Raw genomic sequence first — 17,580 nt, 5'->3', positions numbered from 1 at the left:
GAAGAAAGGTTCTTTTTATTTTGTGTATCAATAACATGAAGATTTTGTATGAGTATATCCATTAAATTAAACTATTGTAGCTTGAGTCTTTCTCATCACATTTTGCCATTCAGTGCTAACAATACTCAGGAAGAGGTGAAACTATTTGCAAAGTCTCCCAAATGATTTCTTTTTATTACAACGTTAGCATCTCCAGGTTCTCTGATGTTCATTACAAATATGTTATATAGATGCCCCCTTAAAAATTTATGAGAAATAACTCCCACTTGTTCTATTTTAAATCATAGAACATGAAAAGATAACAAGGATGAGGTTCAATTGCCTGAACACAAACACACAGATGTTCTAACTCCATGTATGTAATGTACACTGCCTTACTTCAAGCAGCCTGGCTCCAAGACCCTCAAGGAAGGTAGGTCTTCCTTGATGCCTCCCAGGATCACAAAGATGCTTTGAATGTCTCAAACATCACCTGTTACGTCCATTTAGGGAAATTAGTCCCACTCTAAATTTTAAATTCATCACACAATTTTAGATATCTACAATGTAGACGCCAACATATGAGAAAGATAATAGGTTCCATTTATAGTAAAAAGAAGAATCCTTACATAATGATTCAAAGAACTTATTTTATATGGGCATTTAAGAGTAAGATTAATGTTTCAGTGAGTGTTTATTCTTCCACGTTGGCTGTATAAAGGTACTGCAATAATATGCTAAGTTAAGAAGGCAATACAGTTTATGTCCAGTCGATAAGAGTGTGATAATAGTGGTATCACAAAGTGCCAAATAATAATAAGAAACTATTATGAAACATTAAGGAAAATATATATGGAAATATGTTACGTAAGATTTTCTTTATTATTTTGTCAGAGTACTAATCTCTTTCCCTACGAATAGCTCCCACAGAACTCAAGTTAAAAGCTTTTTTCCTTGAGCCTAAAAACGTTATATGAAATTCTTATCTCATTTAGTAACAAGATAACAGTTAGAGCTTTACAAGAGAGAAAAAAAAAAACAGTCTTTGCAATTTTGTAACATTTTAACTTGTGAAAATGGTAAAAATCTCATTCAAATCCCACCTAACTGGTATGAATCAGTTATCGGTGGCTGAAGTGTATAGGCTTTACATAAGTATAGTTAAGTAATTTGAACCCACATTTCTAGTTAAAGGATAAAGCCCTGATGTATTTTGCTACAAGGACATTAATTAAAGTGTGAATTTTTTAATATTCACCAACTATTTGAATATTTACCAAATACTTAAAATTCACTTACTAGAAAAATCATTAAAAAAATAAAGCAATCTGTGTACCATATATTTTTCCTTAATTACTGTAATTCTTTCTAAAAAAAAAATAAATTTCTAAAGGTTTAAATATTTTAAAGTGTATCTTTGTTTCTAAAAAAAATATTCTATAAAAGTGGATCTATTTTATATCAGAGGACTAGCCTTGTGGTGTATTTAGAATCCTAATTACTGAACTTAGTCACGAAAATAAGTTTAATATTTTATTACTAACTGTTAGTACAGATTTACCAATAAAGTTAGAAAGAAATTTAATTGGAATCTGCTGCATTTTGTTCAAGAAGTGCATCACTACATCTACTCACTGAGAGCAATAACATCAGTTATGTTAGAGATTTGATGCTTTTGTAACATAACTGATGGAAAAACATTTGATTAGACTAGAATCATAGAATCAACTAGGTTTGAAAAGACCTTTAAGATAATTGTGTCCAACCATTACCACAGGACTGTCAAGTCCACCACTAAACCATGTCACTAATGGCCTCATCTATACTGTTTTTTGAACACTTCCAGGGACAGTGATACCACCATTTGCCTGGGAAGCCTGTTCCAATGCCTGACTACCCTTTTGGTGAGGAAATTTCCACTTCCTGGGTTGAATAGCCACAGCTTCTCTGGTAAACCTGTTCCTGTGCCTTACCACCCTCATAGGAACACCTCTGTTAGCCCTAATCATGTTATGACCTTCAGTGTTCACGGAAACAGGTGAGTGAAGCATTGGTTGTGTGAGTAATAGTCCTCTGCTTCTGACTGTGACACTAAATAGACATGATGGGCAATATATTACCTTGAAAAGAGATTTCATTATTCATTATTCTGTATAGTGTGGTAACTATGTTTCAAAATTACTTTGAATACACACTGAAAGATTCAAGCATCTAGTGATTTATAATGTATGATTCAGGTGTACTTGCCCTAAGAGCTGTCTTGTTTCTCAAGACACTCACATTTATGCAGACCACTTCTACAGTTATGTTTTTGTTCTTTACATTAAGCTTCTGAGTTCATTGTCATTCATAATTGCCTCAAGACAATGAAGAAGAGGAACATTAACTTCCACATATTTTAAGTGGCCACCAGCAACTATGATTTCTTTTTCAAAACTATATTCTCTGAATAATACCCTCCCTCCCCAATACTGATCTGTCACCTATTTCACTGATCCATAAATTTGCAATTCATATCTTTTTTTTTTTTTGGTCATAATAATAAGAGGCAAACAAGATAAATAAGCAGAAGTCAGACACTGTAGTGACACAACTCTCATTAAACCACTGTTTTGCCCCAGAATTCCTTCTTATTATGTGGCTGTTTTCATATATTTCCAAGTTCTACTGAATTATGCCGTCTATGTTATACCCATTAAAAGACTGATAATCAGTAAGTCCACCTACTTCAGGCTAATAGATTCATACATGTGCATGAGGCATTTTTTATCAACATATTGGCACCCAAGGAATAACAGGAGCCTTTGCAGTTTTTACAGTAGAAGGTGACTCACATCAGATCTTATTTTGTTCCAATTAATATGGCAAAACATTCTTAGTATTATCTAGAGGAAAACAAACAACACTGACAGTGAATAAGAATGAAAAGCTTTTAATATATTGAATGAATATTTGAAAACAGCAAATACTGATAATGTCTCTATTGGCTTGTGATTTTTTGATATGCTGTTCTAACTATTTAAAGTAGAAATAATTTGCCAGGTGAGCTTGCTAAACCCTCACAATTGCAAACCAGCTTACCATGATTCTGACAGATTAAGTGCCCACTTGATGTTAACGTACTCATTGATTTTACTTTACATTTGGGGCCTAATGATTCACAAAGTTCACCTTTTAGAAAAGTTGCAATCAAAGAATGAATGTAAAAATAATGAAGTAGAAGGGGCTTTACAGTTTTGGGGATGTTGCATTTTTAAATTTAATTAGATAGATTCATAAATTATAAAACTTAATAATTAATTAACCAGTGCATATCTGCATAAAGAGGAACTGATCATATGGTGCAATTGCTCAATCAGCTCACAATGATAACATGTGTAGTCACTCAGTAATCACAATAAAGAAGTTAAAAAAATAAAAGGAATATAAAGTCCTGCATTTCTTACTGCTGTTTCAATTGCACACACATGCAAAAATCTCACTTTTTTAAAAATTGTAGTTTTAAACATGATAAAACCCACAAAATCCCACTGGTTTTATGACATCAAATTGAACAGTTCATATCACACTGTTTTTAGAATTATAGGTTTTTTGGGGAATGAGGAAAGAGATTTGTTAAGAACAACTTAAAGATCTTGATTACATCTGTTTTGTACATTTCCAAACTTTTACCTGCAGGGTTAAAAAAATCATGCCGTCAATATAAAATAGAAAACTTTTTTTGTTAAAGTCTGTATTTTGCCCAGTTGCTGAATATAAGTAATTTATAGTCTTTTACACTGCAAAAGAGCTAGTTATTATAACTGTGACATATGATTCCTACATATTTGTTGTACTAAAGCCTGAATTTATTCCACTGCTTATTCAAGTCTATATTTAACAAAACAGTTCAGAATCACTTTTCTTCTATGCATTAATTACTGCATGGTGTTTAAAATTGAACTTATGCTTATTACTTTTAATTTTAAATTAATAGCTTTTTCAAAAAATGGGTAGCATTGGTCAGTTGTTTCCTTTCTAAGAGTTTGCAGAGGGATTGTTGCTCCTCTTTCTCATGATATTGGTACCAAGTTTCATTAACTACTTATGAAGCCACAAAATTATGGCTTACTTTATGATAAGTCACAGACGTGAAACATTTTACACATCATCATATTTTGAAGAGTTACTCTGAGTTTCATGTATAATAGCAGGAACAAAATTTTCTGAATTCTTCTACCCATGCAATACAGCTTTAAGACTAAAACAAAAAACAAGGTACCTACATAGCACTGGAAATTTTCTACTTAACCTACTGGAAATATGTCCTTTTTACTCCTCTACAGGTTTAAAGACAAAAATTTTCAACTGCCATAAATAAGCTAGGTAGGGCAGGATAAAATATAAATCTATTACCTGCTTTCCTCCCTCACCCAAATAATCAGTTACTTGACAGAGAACATTTTACTTTCTTTGCATTAATCAGGCTTAGCAAATTAAACAAACCTCCAAGTGAATTAGTTTCAGTCAGCATCAAATTTCTTTTTAGTGAAATATAAATTGCATAACAAACCCATATTCATAATAATTCCTCAAGTTTACTTAGCATATTTATAAATTTATGTATGTGATACCATTTACAAGAATTCACCAGTCATCCACTACTCAGGGCATAGAAACTTAACTTGGACTACTTGTCTAGCAAATTAGTTTTTCAATTTAATGTCAGCTAACTATAAAGAGAAAATCAGAATACATGGACTAGCTTTTGATTTGTTGCACTGGGAAATATTGTTGTGGGTTCTTATAATATTAATTGAGCATATTACACAGAAGTCAACATATGCTTGTATTTCACTGAATGTTCCCCCACCGCTGCCTGCTTGTTTAAGCCTCAATTTAAGAATAATACTCCCTTGTCTCCTGTGCTTCTACTAAAACAAACAATGGTTAAGATATTCTAAAACTTTGAATAACTTAATTTAAATATTTTTTTCTATTCAAAGGAAACGTAATATTCCTGCTATAAAGGATTTTGGTATGCTAAGTTTTCAGCATAAATCACTACAAATTAACAATTAAAAAATACATGTAGCTCACCAGCCTACTCACTTTTAGAGTTACAGAAGGTTACCAAGAAAGAGTGAGACCTGCAACTGTGAGGCTTTTCTTGACAACAAGCTCTCTGTTATTAGAAAGAGATGACTCACCTTTGTTTATTTAGGCCCTCATGATTAAAATTTGGCATAAAGGTCCTTAGACAGTCTGTGGCCCTTTTGTGGAACAAACTGTTGGGCAATGAGTATCTCGAGTCACACTTTCACTCCCAAGCAGTAGTCTAGTGTAACTTGTTCCATTGTAGTTAGGTCAGGCTTCTGTGACATAGTGGAAGTGACTTTCATTTCATCAGGGAGTTGCTGGCACCTGAATCCAGGTCTTTGGTGAGTGTTCAGATACTGGATATAAGGACACAGAAAAGGAAATAATGCCAATTTTGCCATCTGTCTGTTGTAAAATAAGGTCTTCTGAAACTGCTTCCAGAAAGGCATAAAGCAAAATGAGAGAAGGGATATTTCTGTAGCATACAGTCTGAAGAGCAACAAAATTTAAGAAATGTCTCTGTCCTCAGCAATTTTTCTGGCTACTTCAAGCATCTGCCATTCAATAAATGCCTTTCTGAGAATTCAGTTTTTCTGATGTTTTCATATTCTTACAGGCTTTATGTGGGGAGCTAGTGTTATAATGGTAGTTGAACACCATTTAGAAGGCAAATATCTAAAGGTTTGATGCAGCAAAATGCAAAGTAAGAATATTTAAATCTCTTTCCAGAATCCAGAAAACCTTCTCATGGTCAACTCTACTTTTTAACCCTACACTAGAAATGGCAGTGAAACTAAAATGTGAGAAATCAGCTTCTTTGCTATTTTACTGCGCTTGAAATTGGAAATTATGGTGTGATGGGTTGAACCTGGCTTGATGGTGCCAACAAAAACTGCCCAGTGGAGAAAAATATAATGAAAGACTATAAGGACAGGGAAAGATCATTCACCAAATACCATGGGCAAAAATGACTTGGGGAAAATTAATTTGATTACCAATCAAATCATAGTAGGGTAATGTGAAATAAAAACTAAATCTTAAAACACCTTCCCCCAACCCTCCCTTCTTCCCACCCTAACTCCAAATTTTCTCTACTTCCTCCCATTCCAGCAGCTCAGGGGGAAGGGGAGTGGATGCTGTGGTCGGTTCATCACATGCTGTTTCTGCCGCTCCTTCCTCCTCAGGGGGAGGACTCCTCACACTCTTTCCCTGCTCGGGATTGAAGTCTTTCCATGGGAGACAGTCCTCCATGGACTTCAACTTGAGTCCTTCCCACAAGCTGCAGTTCTTCATGAACTGCTCCAGCATGGGTCTCTTCCATGGGGTGCATAATTCAGGAACAGGCTGCTCCAGTGTGGGTCTCCTGCAGGATCACAGCTCCTGCCACAAACCTTCTCCAGTGTGGGCTCCTCTCTCCATGGGGCCACAGATCCTGCCAGGTGCCTGCTACAGCACAGGCTTCCCATGGGGTCACAACCTCTTTTGGGTGCATGCTGCTGCTCCACTATGGACCTTCATGTTCTGCAGAGGTGCAGCCTGCCTCACCATGGGCTGCAGAGAAATCTGCATGGGCACCTGAAGCACTTTTTCCCCCTCTATATCTTCACTGACCTTGATGTCTGTGGGGATGTTTCTTTTGCATATTCTCACTCTTCTCTGTCCAGTTTCAATTGCTCTTGCTGTCTCCCCCCCCCCCCATATACGTTAACATAGAGGTGCTCCCACAGTCACTGATGGGTGGGTCCAACATTGAGCTGTCAAGCCTTGGCTTTATTGGACAAGGGAAACTTCTAGCAGCTTCTTGCAGAAGCCATGCCTGTAGCCTCCATGTTACCAAAACCTTGCCATGCAAACCCAATACATATGATAATGGTTTCTAAGTTAATGTGGTTTTTAACTATTTAGTCAGCATTTGACACCATCCTTCAGTGAAATACTTCAATAGTTTTGTTTTTTTTTTCTTTTTTTCCAATAGTATAAATTGGTAATTTAATCAAAAGCAGAGAGCAGATTTGAACTGGGCTCAATTTAGTGTTACTGCAGCTATATTTAGTGAGGTTGCAAAGGCCATGTGATGATGCAGATTTTGGCCTTGGATGAGAACATTTTTACTAGAAATATCATTTTAATCAGGCAAGAAGCAGAACTTCATATGAACAAAAAATGATAAGTCATAGGATAAAGTGATAACAGGACATTTTAATCTACTATAAAATAATACTTTCTGAATTTCTGTAAAATACTGTGTTAATCTTAAGGATCTGTAAAAAAACCCTTTGCATACAGTTATTTAGTTTTCAGCTCCACCTTTTTATAGAATAATGGTGCTATACAAATCTGGTAACTGTATCAATCTACCAAATGATGGGCAATCAATGAGATTCAGGATTTTTTTACAGTTTTATAAAGCACAAGGTATAAATAAGAAAGGACCACAGCTATCTATAATAGAACACATACAGCCAACTCAGGTGAAAAGGGCAAGAAAATAATTCAGAACTAACTTCTATTTTCTCCCAGTGTAATAGACATCATGGCAGGATCAAGAATCAGCAGTCATTTACACCCAGTTGTACAGGATTTGCAACAAGCACATACAGTGCAGAATGTGAGGAAGCAAGAGATGAATGTTTAGCGGATAGTCACTTGCAGGGAATGGGAATTTTCACCTAGAAATCTGTTTTTTGATTGCTTGTTTTTCCTGCATGTGTCACTTCTGATTATTTTTTTGATCAAGGGAATTGAGTATTACAGGAATTAGTTCAGGTGAATTAGGCTTATATTATTTAATAATTTACTAATAAGATGTAGGAAAGGATTTAGGAGTACATTACTTTAGAAACCTATTGCAAGAATATAAAGTACCATATTAAAAAAAAAAAAAGTATTTTATAAACTAAACCAGTGCATTTCTTCCTGAACAACTGTACTGAAATTTACCTCCCTGGTATTGCAAGTAAATGAATGTATACATATATATATCAATCTGTATGTCACTAAGAAATTAGAGATCATTGTGATGGGAATGTTTAGAAGACTGACAAATCAGTTAATAACCAAACTTTACTAAGTTAATTCATTAGCAGCACACTCTGTGCTAATGCTTAGCTCTCGCATGTTATTAATAATTATCACTACCTGTACAAAACTATTACTCTTTAGTGCTTATATTCTCCTTTAGCTGTGCTTTTGCAGCACCTCACAGATGATATCATTCACTAAGCACTGATGACTGTGACCTTTGGTGGTTCTTAGTCACTAGTCAAGGTGGTCATGTTTGGCAGGTCATTGATAAGAGATATTAGGACTGATGCAGCACTGTATTCTCTGTATTTATTCCTAATGATTAGTGATTTTGTAATTTGCTCCTTTCCTAATGATCCTCCTCATACTGCTTTTTCTTGGTTTGGGGGCTAGCATGGGGCTGCCCTGTCTAAGCAGGGAGGTCCCAGTTGACTGGAAGTTAGCACAGGCGGTGCCCATCTACAAGAGAGGACGGAAGGAGGATCAGGGGAACTACAGGCCTGTCAGTCTGAGCTCAGTGCCAGGGAAGGTTATGGAGCAGATCATCCTGGGTTTACAAAGGGCAGGTCCTGCTTGACTAACCTGATCTCCTTCCATGACAAGGTGACCTGCTTAGTAAATGAGAGAAAGGCTGTGGATGTTGTTTACTTAGACTTTAGTACAGTCCTTGACACTATTTCCACGGCATTCTGGAGAAACTGGTTGCCCGTGGCTTGGATGGGTACAATTCCAGTGTAAACCATTGCTCAAAACCCGATAGTTTTAAATGTACTTTCAGAGGTACTTCTTTTATCTGCATCAGCTGCAAAAGAAAATGTTTTTCCAGTTATTGTCTCTGGCTTTTTTTATTTTCTACTTTGAAGCTTAGTAAGAGAGGAAGACTGAATTCTTCTAAGTTTCTAATGGTAGCTTGGACCATAAACTAGAAATGGAGCTCAATACAGTATGACAAAGATTTCGATAAAAAGAGTGATTTGACTTTTGCATATTTTTGCGATAATTCAATAATTTCTTTGTGGGGGTCAGTAATTGATACATGCCAACTTACAGGATCAAACCCTAATCAAATGTTCAAATTTGTCCTTTCTGAAAATTTTGGTTGATATTATAGCAAGAATTATTGAAATAATCCTTTAGAAGGTTATTTTATTTTGAATGAACTTTCGAAACAATTGATTATCTGCAGCCTACTGATCATTTGACTGATTTTTTTGTCAAACTTTATTTTTCTTTTTTTTCCCCACGAAAGGCCATCCTTTTCCTTTCACTCATTTTCTCCTGTTGACAGTCAAAGATGAGTTTTTTCCTTGCTTCCTGACAGTGATTTCTTTGTGAAATCCTACAAAGTTTGGGTGAAATCAATTATATCTTTGTTCCTAAGTTAATTAGGCAGCACTTTGCTACGTATCAAATAATTTGGTCATGAGGCTAAAATCTGCTTGGTTGCTTAATTTCTGTAAATTTATTTGGTGGAAAGTAGATCTTATCTAAAAGGCTTAAATGTGTTACTTACACTTAGACCTTAGAAATACACACTATGTATATGTATGCATAATGGGTGTATGTATGTGTGTATAAATAAATATATATACTAGGAAATAGATATCATAGAGGAAATTATTTGGCTTCCATCTATCATGGACATTACAAACTATGTATAGCTTTATTATATCCGTGTTTTGAGGCATTTCTCTTCTCTGTGAGAAGTCTAGTTAGGATTTTTGACATAAAACATGGTTCTTACTTAATGTCACGTTATTTAATGGTCTCTTTACTTGATGTCTACATTTATGAATCAAGACCTAGTTGCTCCCAAAAAGACTTTCTGTGAGTATTCAACCTTTCTGCAGCATGTTTTATACCCTGCAGCTGGCTGGTATCATTAAATATGAAAGATTCAAGGTTGTCACTGGATATGGTCATGTCAGGGACAGCTGCCTCTATGTGACATAGAAGATATTAATTTCTTCCAGTAATTACTTAAAAATGGAAGAAAAATATATTTTTTGTATTTTCATTGTTATTCAGCAAATATGTCTGCTTTATATCATCTAATTATAATCAGCAGATATGGTAAACTAAATGTTGCAGGCTGTTTTCTTATATGTAGCTTCTCCTAATATCACTTAGGTTTTCTGTTGGTCATTTATAGAGGAAACCCTGGTTCAAACATTTTTATAGAAAAGAAATTAGTTTGATTTCTTTTTGGCAATGTTGAATCCAACTGTGTTACAGCCTAAGTACGTATTCCGAGTTTGAACATACTAGATTGGAGAAGGATGGGAAGGTGAATAAAGATGAAAGTAGCTGTCTCTGTGCAGTTTTCAGAGACAGATTTGTGAACCTTTCTCCTTGTGCTGACAATCTGACACTTTTTTTACAATAACAAATTATTGATTTCTGGAAGTGATGAGTAGGTAGCTGTTCCATGAATACAGATCAACACATGGTCAGTGGGTCCAAGCAGCAATTGATTTTCACATCAACAATGAATCTAATGTATCCCATGTGTTAGACTTGCATGAGTTGAAACCTACTTGTAATGGTTTCTGTGGAAAAAGACCATGAACAACCACCTTCAGAGAACAGCCTAACTGATCTCACACTTGGGCGACTTCAAGAGCTGCTGAGGTAGTCACCAAGTTGCAGAACAGAATCAGAATTTAAGATCCAATCTTGTCTGCAGAACTTCTTTATATAGATGCTAGGTTATGAATATATTGATGCAGTCATAAAAATCCAGGTAGGTTTAGAAAGACGGTTTATAGGCTGACTACTGGAAATGTAGTGTAGGTACTGCCATAAGTTATATATCATAGAATGGTTTGAGTTGGATTGTCTACTTCCATTCACACACACACAGGATGGGTGCCATCCTCCCACCACCATGGACAGCATAGTTTCACTGTAGGAGTAAACAATACTTTCATCTGGTGGAAAGGTCTAAAGGACTATTTGGAGATAGATAAAGGTGAATAGAATTTTGACATAACAAAGGCTGGTTGGCCTGTTTGAGGTAAGGACACACAAAGACATAGAGAAATTAAGTGGCGTCTTTCTGTGAAGGATAAAAGGAACAGAAAGTAAGGCTTCCATAAACTGAGGTTTTATAGACATACTTTTGAGACTTTAACCAAACTTAGTAATCAGTGTTTGTTATGAAAATGATCTTTGCTATGTGAATAGTTTTTCCACTGACACATAGTCCAAAAGTATTTACAGCAATTTCAAATTTTAAAGCCAAAACAAAACCTTTGCTCATGGGCAGAGTGGATGCTATCTGGATGCTTAGAGTATGTTCTTCAATATACTTCACCATATCTCAGTATCATTCAAGAATCATCACTGAGCATTACACAGAAAAAAAAATGTTCTCTTCTTTATTCTTTCACTCTGCAAGAGTTGCTTCTGCATTTTTTAATAATAGCTTGTATTTATAAAACACCTATCTACCCTTTGAAGATGAAGACTTCTGCTGCACCCATAAGTTGGGAGTAAGCATTATGATGCAGTGAAAGTTGCAAAATGTTTCTGTTATAATTAACTGTTTCACTTGTTCTTATATATCTCAGCTGAAATTTTGAATTCTTTGAGCTGTTCTTAATGCAGAATTGCTTAGCAAGTTTAGCTCCTCATCTCCTGGTTTATCCCACATAAGTTCTATTTTGCCTTCTCAATCCTGTGGAAATAGAGCTAAGCTCTATAGAAGTAGAAGCTCTGTGAATTTCTGATGCCCTAGGAGGTTAATGGCATTTAGCTATTTACTTTATTGCCAAATAAATGTATTAAATGATTGTATTATAAAATCCTTTTTCCAGAGTATAGTCCCCAGCACATGAAGTTTATACGAAGAATGTCTACCACGAAAAATTTTCATCTAATTTGAAATGTGTCCTTTGAATATAGCAGAAAGGAAGGAAAGGAGGCAGATGTCATTGACTGTGCTACTAGTTACATTGGTTGTCTATGTGTAAAATTTAATTGTTTTGAATAATTTGATAACATTTTTCATATTTATAAATAAAATTATAAGCTCAGCTCAGCTTGCTTTATTATTAGAAGCTGGTAGCTTTCATGTGAGCATTGCAGTGGATGAAGCATAGATCAAGATGTGAGAATTGATGTAGGTTAACCTAGTTCTAGCAGCTCATTCCATATATCAGGTTTTGCAGGAAAAAAAACTCAGAAACTGGTGACAACAAAGAACATCTACCAAAATGTAATTTCTGGCTAATGCTTACAGTTACAAATTATTGATTTACCTTTTGTGTTTGCCACTTCTTGCAGTTATTGTAATGTCTCCCACCTCCTATATCCTTCTAGGTGGGGTGCCAAAATTTGACCCTGTGAAAGTTCTGATTAAAAAAATAATAGTGATATGATATTATCATGAGAAAGATCAAAACTATGAGGTAAGTATTTAATGGCTATATTCTGAATCATAAAAAGAATATTTTATTGTCATGGACATTTCTCATTTGCTTATTTTGTGATATATATAATGGTTTTGTTTTTTTTCATACACTTAAGAGTAATATTAAGTATTGATAATGGATTACTTCCAAAGGTAGGAAAGAAAAGCTGCATCTGATAAATTCAAACTTTAGGTGAGTTCCACAGAGGCTAATTCAACATTCTCATCTGACTAATGTCCCAAGAAAGTCAGGGTTAGACCTCTGTGCTCCCCACATAATCAGTTAGAAGCATCCATTGCTTCCAAAGTGCCATCAAAAAAGATGAATATACTGCAAAAGGATTGACCTAGCATTAATCAATTGGAAAGGCCAAGTGTGGACTATTTATTTCAATACTGTTGAATCCAATTTTGGAACTTAAAGGTCAGCTTCTTTGAAAGCTTATGGTACTTTCAGGATGAATGTGCTCATTCCTTTGGAACATAATGCTGAAGTAATTTTCTGCAAGTGCGTACATTGAGCAGGACTTAAGTATGGTTTACAGAAGGTATCACTTCTGTAGTACTCAACTGTCATTTAATGAAGACTTACATATAGGCCTGACTCAGTTTGAAAGGAACCAAACCATTTTTCTAGAGCGTTCTGTAACAGGTTTTCAAGTAACTACTGAGAGTTCATTTATCATGAAGACAGAAGAGAAATATCTAGGCAAAGTCTGAAATCTTTTAAAAAAAATCAAAAAAAAGGACAGACCTGAGCTCTGCTTCCAAGTTTCTTTCTATATTTGTATTTTTTCATTTAGTCAGTGTTTTGTTGGAAAACATGAGACTGTTGGAGGAAGAACAAATGCTGGTATAAATCACTTTGGGTTGAAAAGGTCAGGAGACCAGATCTCCCCATTTTCTGGGTGATCATCATAATCCTCAGACTGCAACACAGAAGTCAGCTCTTTTCCTTGCAGGTTATTTTTATCCCCCAAAATGTCTTTAAACACAGCTGAAGCTCTTCTTTATGCTAGGCCCAGTATTGTTGGGTTATTTTGTTTATTTAGTAAGCACAGGTTTATAAAATCTTAGTGTATTGCCTGAATAGAAGTCAGCATAAAAATCTTTGAATCTGCTTTGTGCACAGTGCAGCTATATTTACTTTTTTAAATAAATATTTTTCAACAGTTCTCCCCTAATCCCAAAATAGCAATAATGGACATTCGCCAAATAAGAAGAAATACACAATATGGAAATGCTTTGTAGAGTTTATGTAGGCAAAATGATAAATATAATTCTTAGAAAATCAACTTTATTACTGCTTTGGGATTCCAAGAATTGATACAAAAAAAAAATCTAATATGCAATTCTTTAAGAAATTCAATCAAAAAAACTATAATCTATGCACAGCTGTTTTTATAGTCTCTGATTACTTTGCTATAAGACTTATTCCTAATTAAAATCTTGAATAATTCTGTATGATGGATAACACTACGGATAATATTTCCTGTTCATTTGAATCAGTGATTCTTTTAAATTAGTGACCTGTGGTCTCTAGTATTTCAGTCTTGTTTCTCAGTGGTTTGTCATACCTGATGAAGAAAATCAATGCCATATATGCTCTTTTACAAGCCACGTTTAAAATTCCTAAGTTGTTTTTCCATGTCTGTTGAAACCTATTAATGACCCAAATGGAAAACACTGGCTTAAATAGTTACTGTGGCAATGTTTGTAATGTACCTAATACTGACAGAAGTTGGACATGCTGGAGTGTTTCCAGTACAGCAGTTAAACACCTGCATAAGTTTACATGTGTGAATATTCCCACCACAAAATGATTTTTATTGTCTGTTTAAAGACCAGCATGTTTCCTAGTGATTTCTTTACAACAAAGTATGTTATTTGTTAGCAACTGCATGATACAGTAGAGCATCTGGATAAGAGCAAGTATCTGAAGTATGCTGATTTTATGTGACAGATTAATATGTGATGCACCCTGCAGCTTGATATTTTCATATTTTTGTACATGTACTACTTTACCTGTGTACATTGCTGTTTTCAAAACCAAGAAAAAAGTTTTGGCTTTATGTGTTGGATCTCTTGTATTTTGTCTGGAAAGAATATTTATTCTTTTATTTCCTCACACAACAGAAAGCAAAATATCTTCTTGAATTATACCTTCCATATTTAAACATACACATATAAAATTTTATTCTTAATTTTGTTCTTAGACAAATAAATCTACAGAATTTATGAAGGAACAGAAGAATGAAAACTTGGGGGAAAAAAAAGCCTCTTCCTAATTGGCACTCTTCCAAATACTGTTGAGATTGTAGATTATAGAACTTGCTAGCTGTAGTTCATATTTGAGGATCTGTTTTTTTTTATTTTCCCTTTTTTTTTTTTTTTCAAAATATATTGAAAACCTACTGAAAATGTGTTTAGAAATTGGAAGGTCCTGGAATCAGAAAGCACAGGGAGCCAAAATATGTATTGAGGATGACTGATGAAGTGAATGGGACCTTTGAATCTTCGAGCAGAACTGAAGTCCTAGAAGTTGCTAGATAATGCTGTTCCAGACTGGTAAGCAGAGGAGTGACTGTTGATGGTTTTGTTCGGTTTTGTTTTGTTTTTTAAATAAAAGCTGTAGACTTGCTTAGTTTTATAATGGTTTAGGGGATGTTTTATACAGTAGGGGAAATCTGCTGCAGTAGAAAATGGTTGCAACTGTGTTTGGAATTCCAGCATTTCATGTTGGTTTCATTAATAAACCTGTTGTCAAATAAAATAACGTATGAATCAATTTTCTGTATGCATTCATGAGTTGAAACTTAGAAACAATCTTATGTAATAGCATGACTTATACTCCTATGATGATTGTTCTTTTATATTTTAAGAGCAAGCAAAAAGGCTCAGGCCAGATACACTGAACACTGGAACATGTATAGGATGAGGCAATTCCCTGAAGATACTTGCAGTCTGTGTTTTATTTGGACTTAGCAAACAAGCTCAATTGAAAACTGGATTTCCAATAGCCAGGCAAATCAGCATTTGAAATGGAATTTGCAGGAAAATTGTGGAAATGTAATTCTTAGAATTGAGAATTCACCAGGTTGTCCAAATGCCTGATAAGCATGCTCAAATGTCTCTCTTTGAATATTTATTTTGGTGAATGCAGTTGTAGTGGTTTTCATCATAGACAACTATGTTTTGCTTTTTAAAAAATAATTTTCAGATCTTCCTGAGACATGGAGTGCTGTTGACAGAAGTGTGTTATTGCAGAATGACTCTAAGAGCAGGATCATAGAGTTCTGGAGGACTGTGCAAGCAAGGCAGGGGGTGGCCCCCACAGGCAGCCGGAGACCGGACCTGGGAGGAGAATCTGGAGGAAGCTGTGGGGGGCTAACCAATACTGTTGTGCCAAGAAGGAGTGGCTGAATACCACTCCTATATATGTGTGAACTGCATCACAAATAAAGTAGAAGTTGCTTATCACCCATATTGGGTTGGCCTGTCTGCTTCTCCTCGCCGCTTACAGTGTGTATTACTTCAGGTGTACAGTATAGGGTCTTCAGAGAATCAGCTTAATATATTTCAGTTGTCCAGGGATTTCCGCTCTTCAGGATTTCTGGAAGGAGAAGTGCAACTCGGTGGGAATGGACATATGTGAGAGACATTGTGTATAGCAGCCAAGTAACTCATCTTGTGCGTAAGGGAAATGCTGGAGATGATAGGTGAAACACTGAAATGGATGAAAATCGGTTACCCTACTGATCCATTTTTCATCTGGGCTATGCTAAAACAGAATGCAGCTGTTTAAAACTACTTTTGAATACTTCACACAATGAAAAAAATAGCTTCCAGAGGGACACAGATTTCTGCTGAATTATTTGTATGTCATTGTGACAGAAACAAAAAGAAAGTATGGTACACAGAACAAACTTTAGTTCTGCCATAATGCTGAATAAAAGATAGTTCATTCTTTTAGGAGAGGTCCCCCCTCTGGCCTCGCTGTCAAAAAAAAAAAATAAAAAAAAATTAACAAAGCTTTCATTCAAAGCACAGGTCTAGAAATGAGAATGTTGCTATGAATACCACCCAATAAAAGAGCATGGCTAATCTTCTTTACATTATTTTCATTTCACTGCTAAATTATTAAACAGCAATTTTTATACTGCTTTGAACTCTGAAATAGCATTTTCTCCAATACTTATGTTCCATGGTACAGCACATCAATCAAATCTGGCTGCCACACGTTTCAAATAACCTGTTGGAAAAACAGGTGATTTAACATGCTGCCTGTACTGGACCACTTGACAAAGCTTTAAAGAAGTGAGAACATTTCCATTAAAAATAATTGTCCATTATTGGCTTCCTAATGGAGTCTTGGTTAATTGACAATTATTTGCATATGAAATATTAAGGCAGTTTAAACCACCTTCTCCCATTCTTCATTTGCTTTACTACAAAGTCAAATGAAAACCTGTAAATGCAGCTATTGCTGAATAGAGGATTTTAGCAATGCTTTTGTTAGATAATTAGTTTTAGAAGTAATCAGTGCAGTAACACTGACACAGAATTGTGCCTCGAGGTGCAATTAATCAGGCTCAGATTTATCAAGTTGCAGAGGGGGTCCCCATCCTTCAACCAGGGTAATATGTGCCCTTCTGCAATGTATGACATAGTTGCAAGCATGTGGCTGATGTCTGTGTCTCTATAATCAGACTCGTCCTTTGCAGGAACAAAAAAATATTCATTTAAAGGTACACTTTGTGTTTCTTCAGTGGGAATAAGTTTTGCTTCTTAATTTTTTATAATCATAGAGAAGCAATTGCTAACAGTTTAAATGCAATTCCCTCTGTACTACAACACAGTGAAAGAATTATTTATCATCTTGCTGTTAGAATCATAAAGTCGTTGAATGATTTATGTTGGAAGGAATCTTTCAGATCATTTAGTTCCACCCACCATAGGCAGGGATATCTTCCACTAGACCAGGTTGCTCAAAGCCCCATCAAAGCTGGCCTTGAATACTTCCAGGGACAGGACATCCACAGCTTCTCTAGGCAACCTGTGCCAGTGTCTCACAACTCTCATTG

Source organism: Pezoporus occidentalis, unplaced genomic scaffold (genome assembly GCF_034315485.1).
Source record: "Pezoporus occidentalis ecotype Australia unplaced genomic scaffold, CSIRO_AGI_Poc_V1 ctg3, whole genome shotgun sequence".
NCBI classification, from domain to species: Eukaryota; Metazoa; Chordata; class Aves; order Psittaciformes; family Psittacidae; genus Pezoporus; species Pezoporus occidentalis.
The sequence above is the reverse complement of the archived record's forward strand: the minus strand, read 5'-3'. Positions refer to the sequence as shown.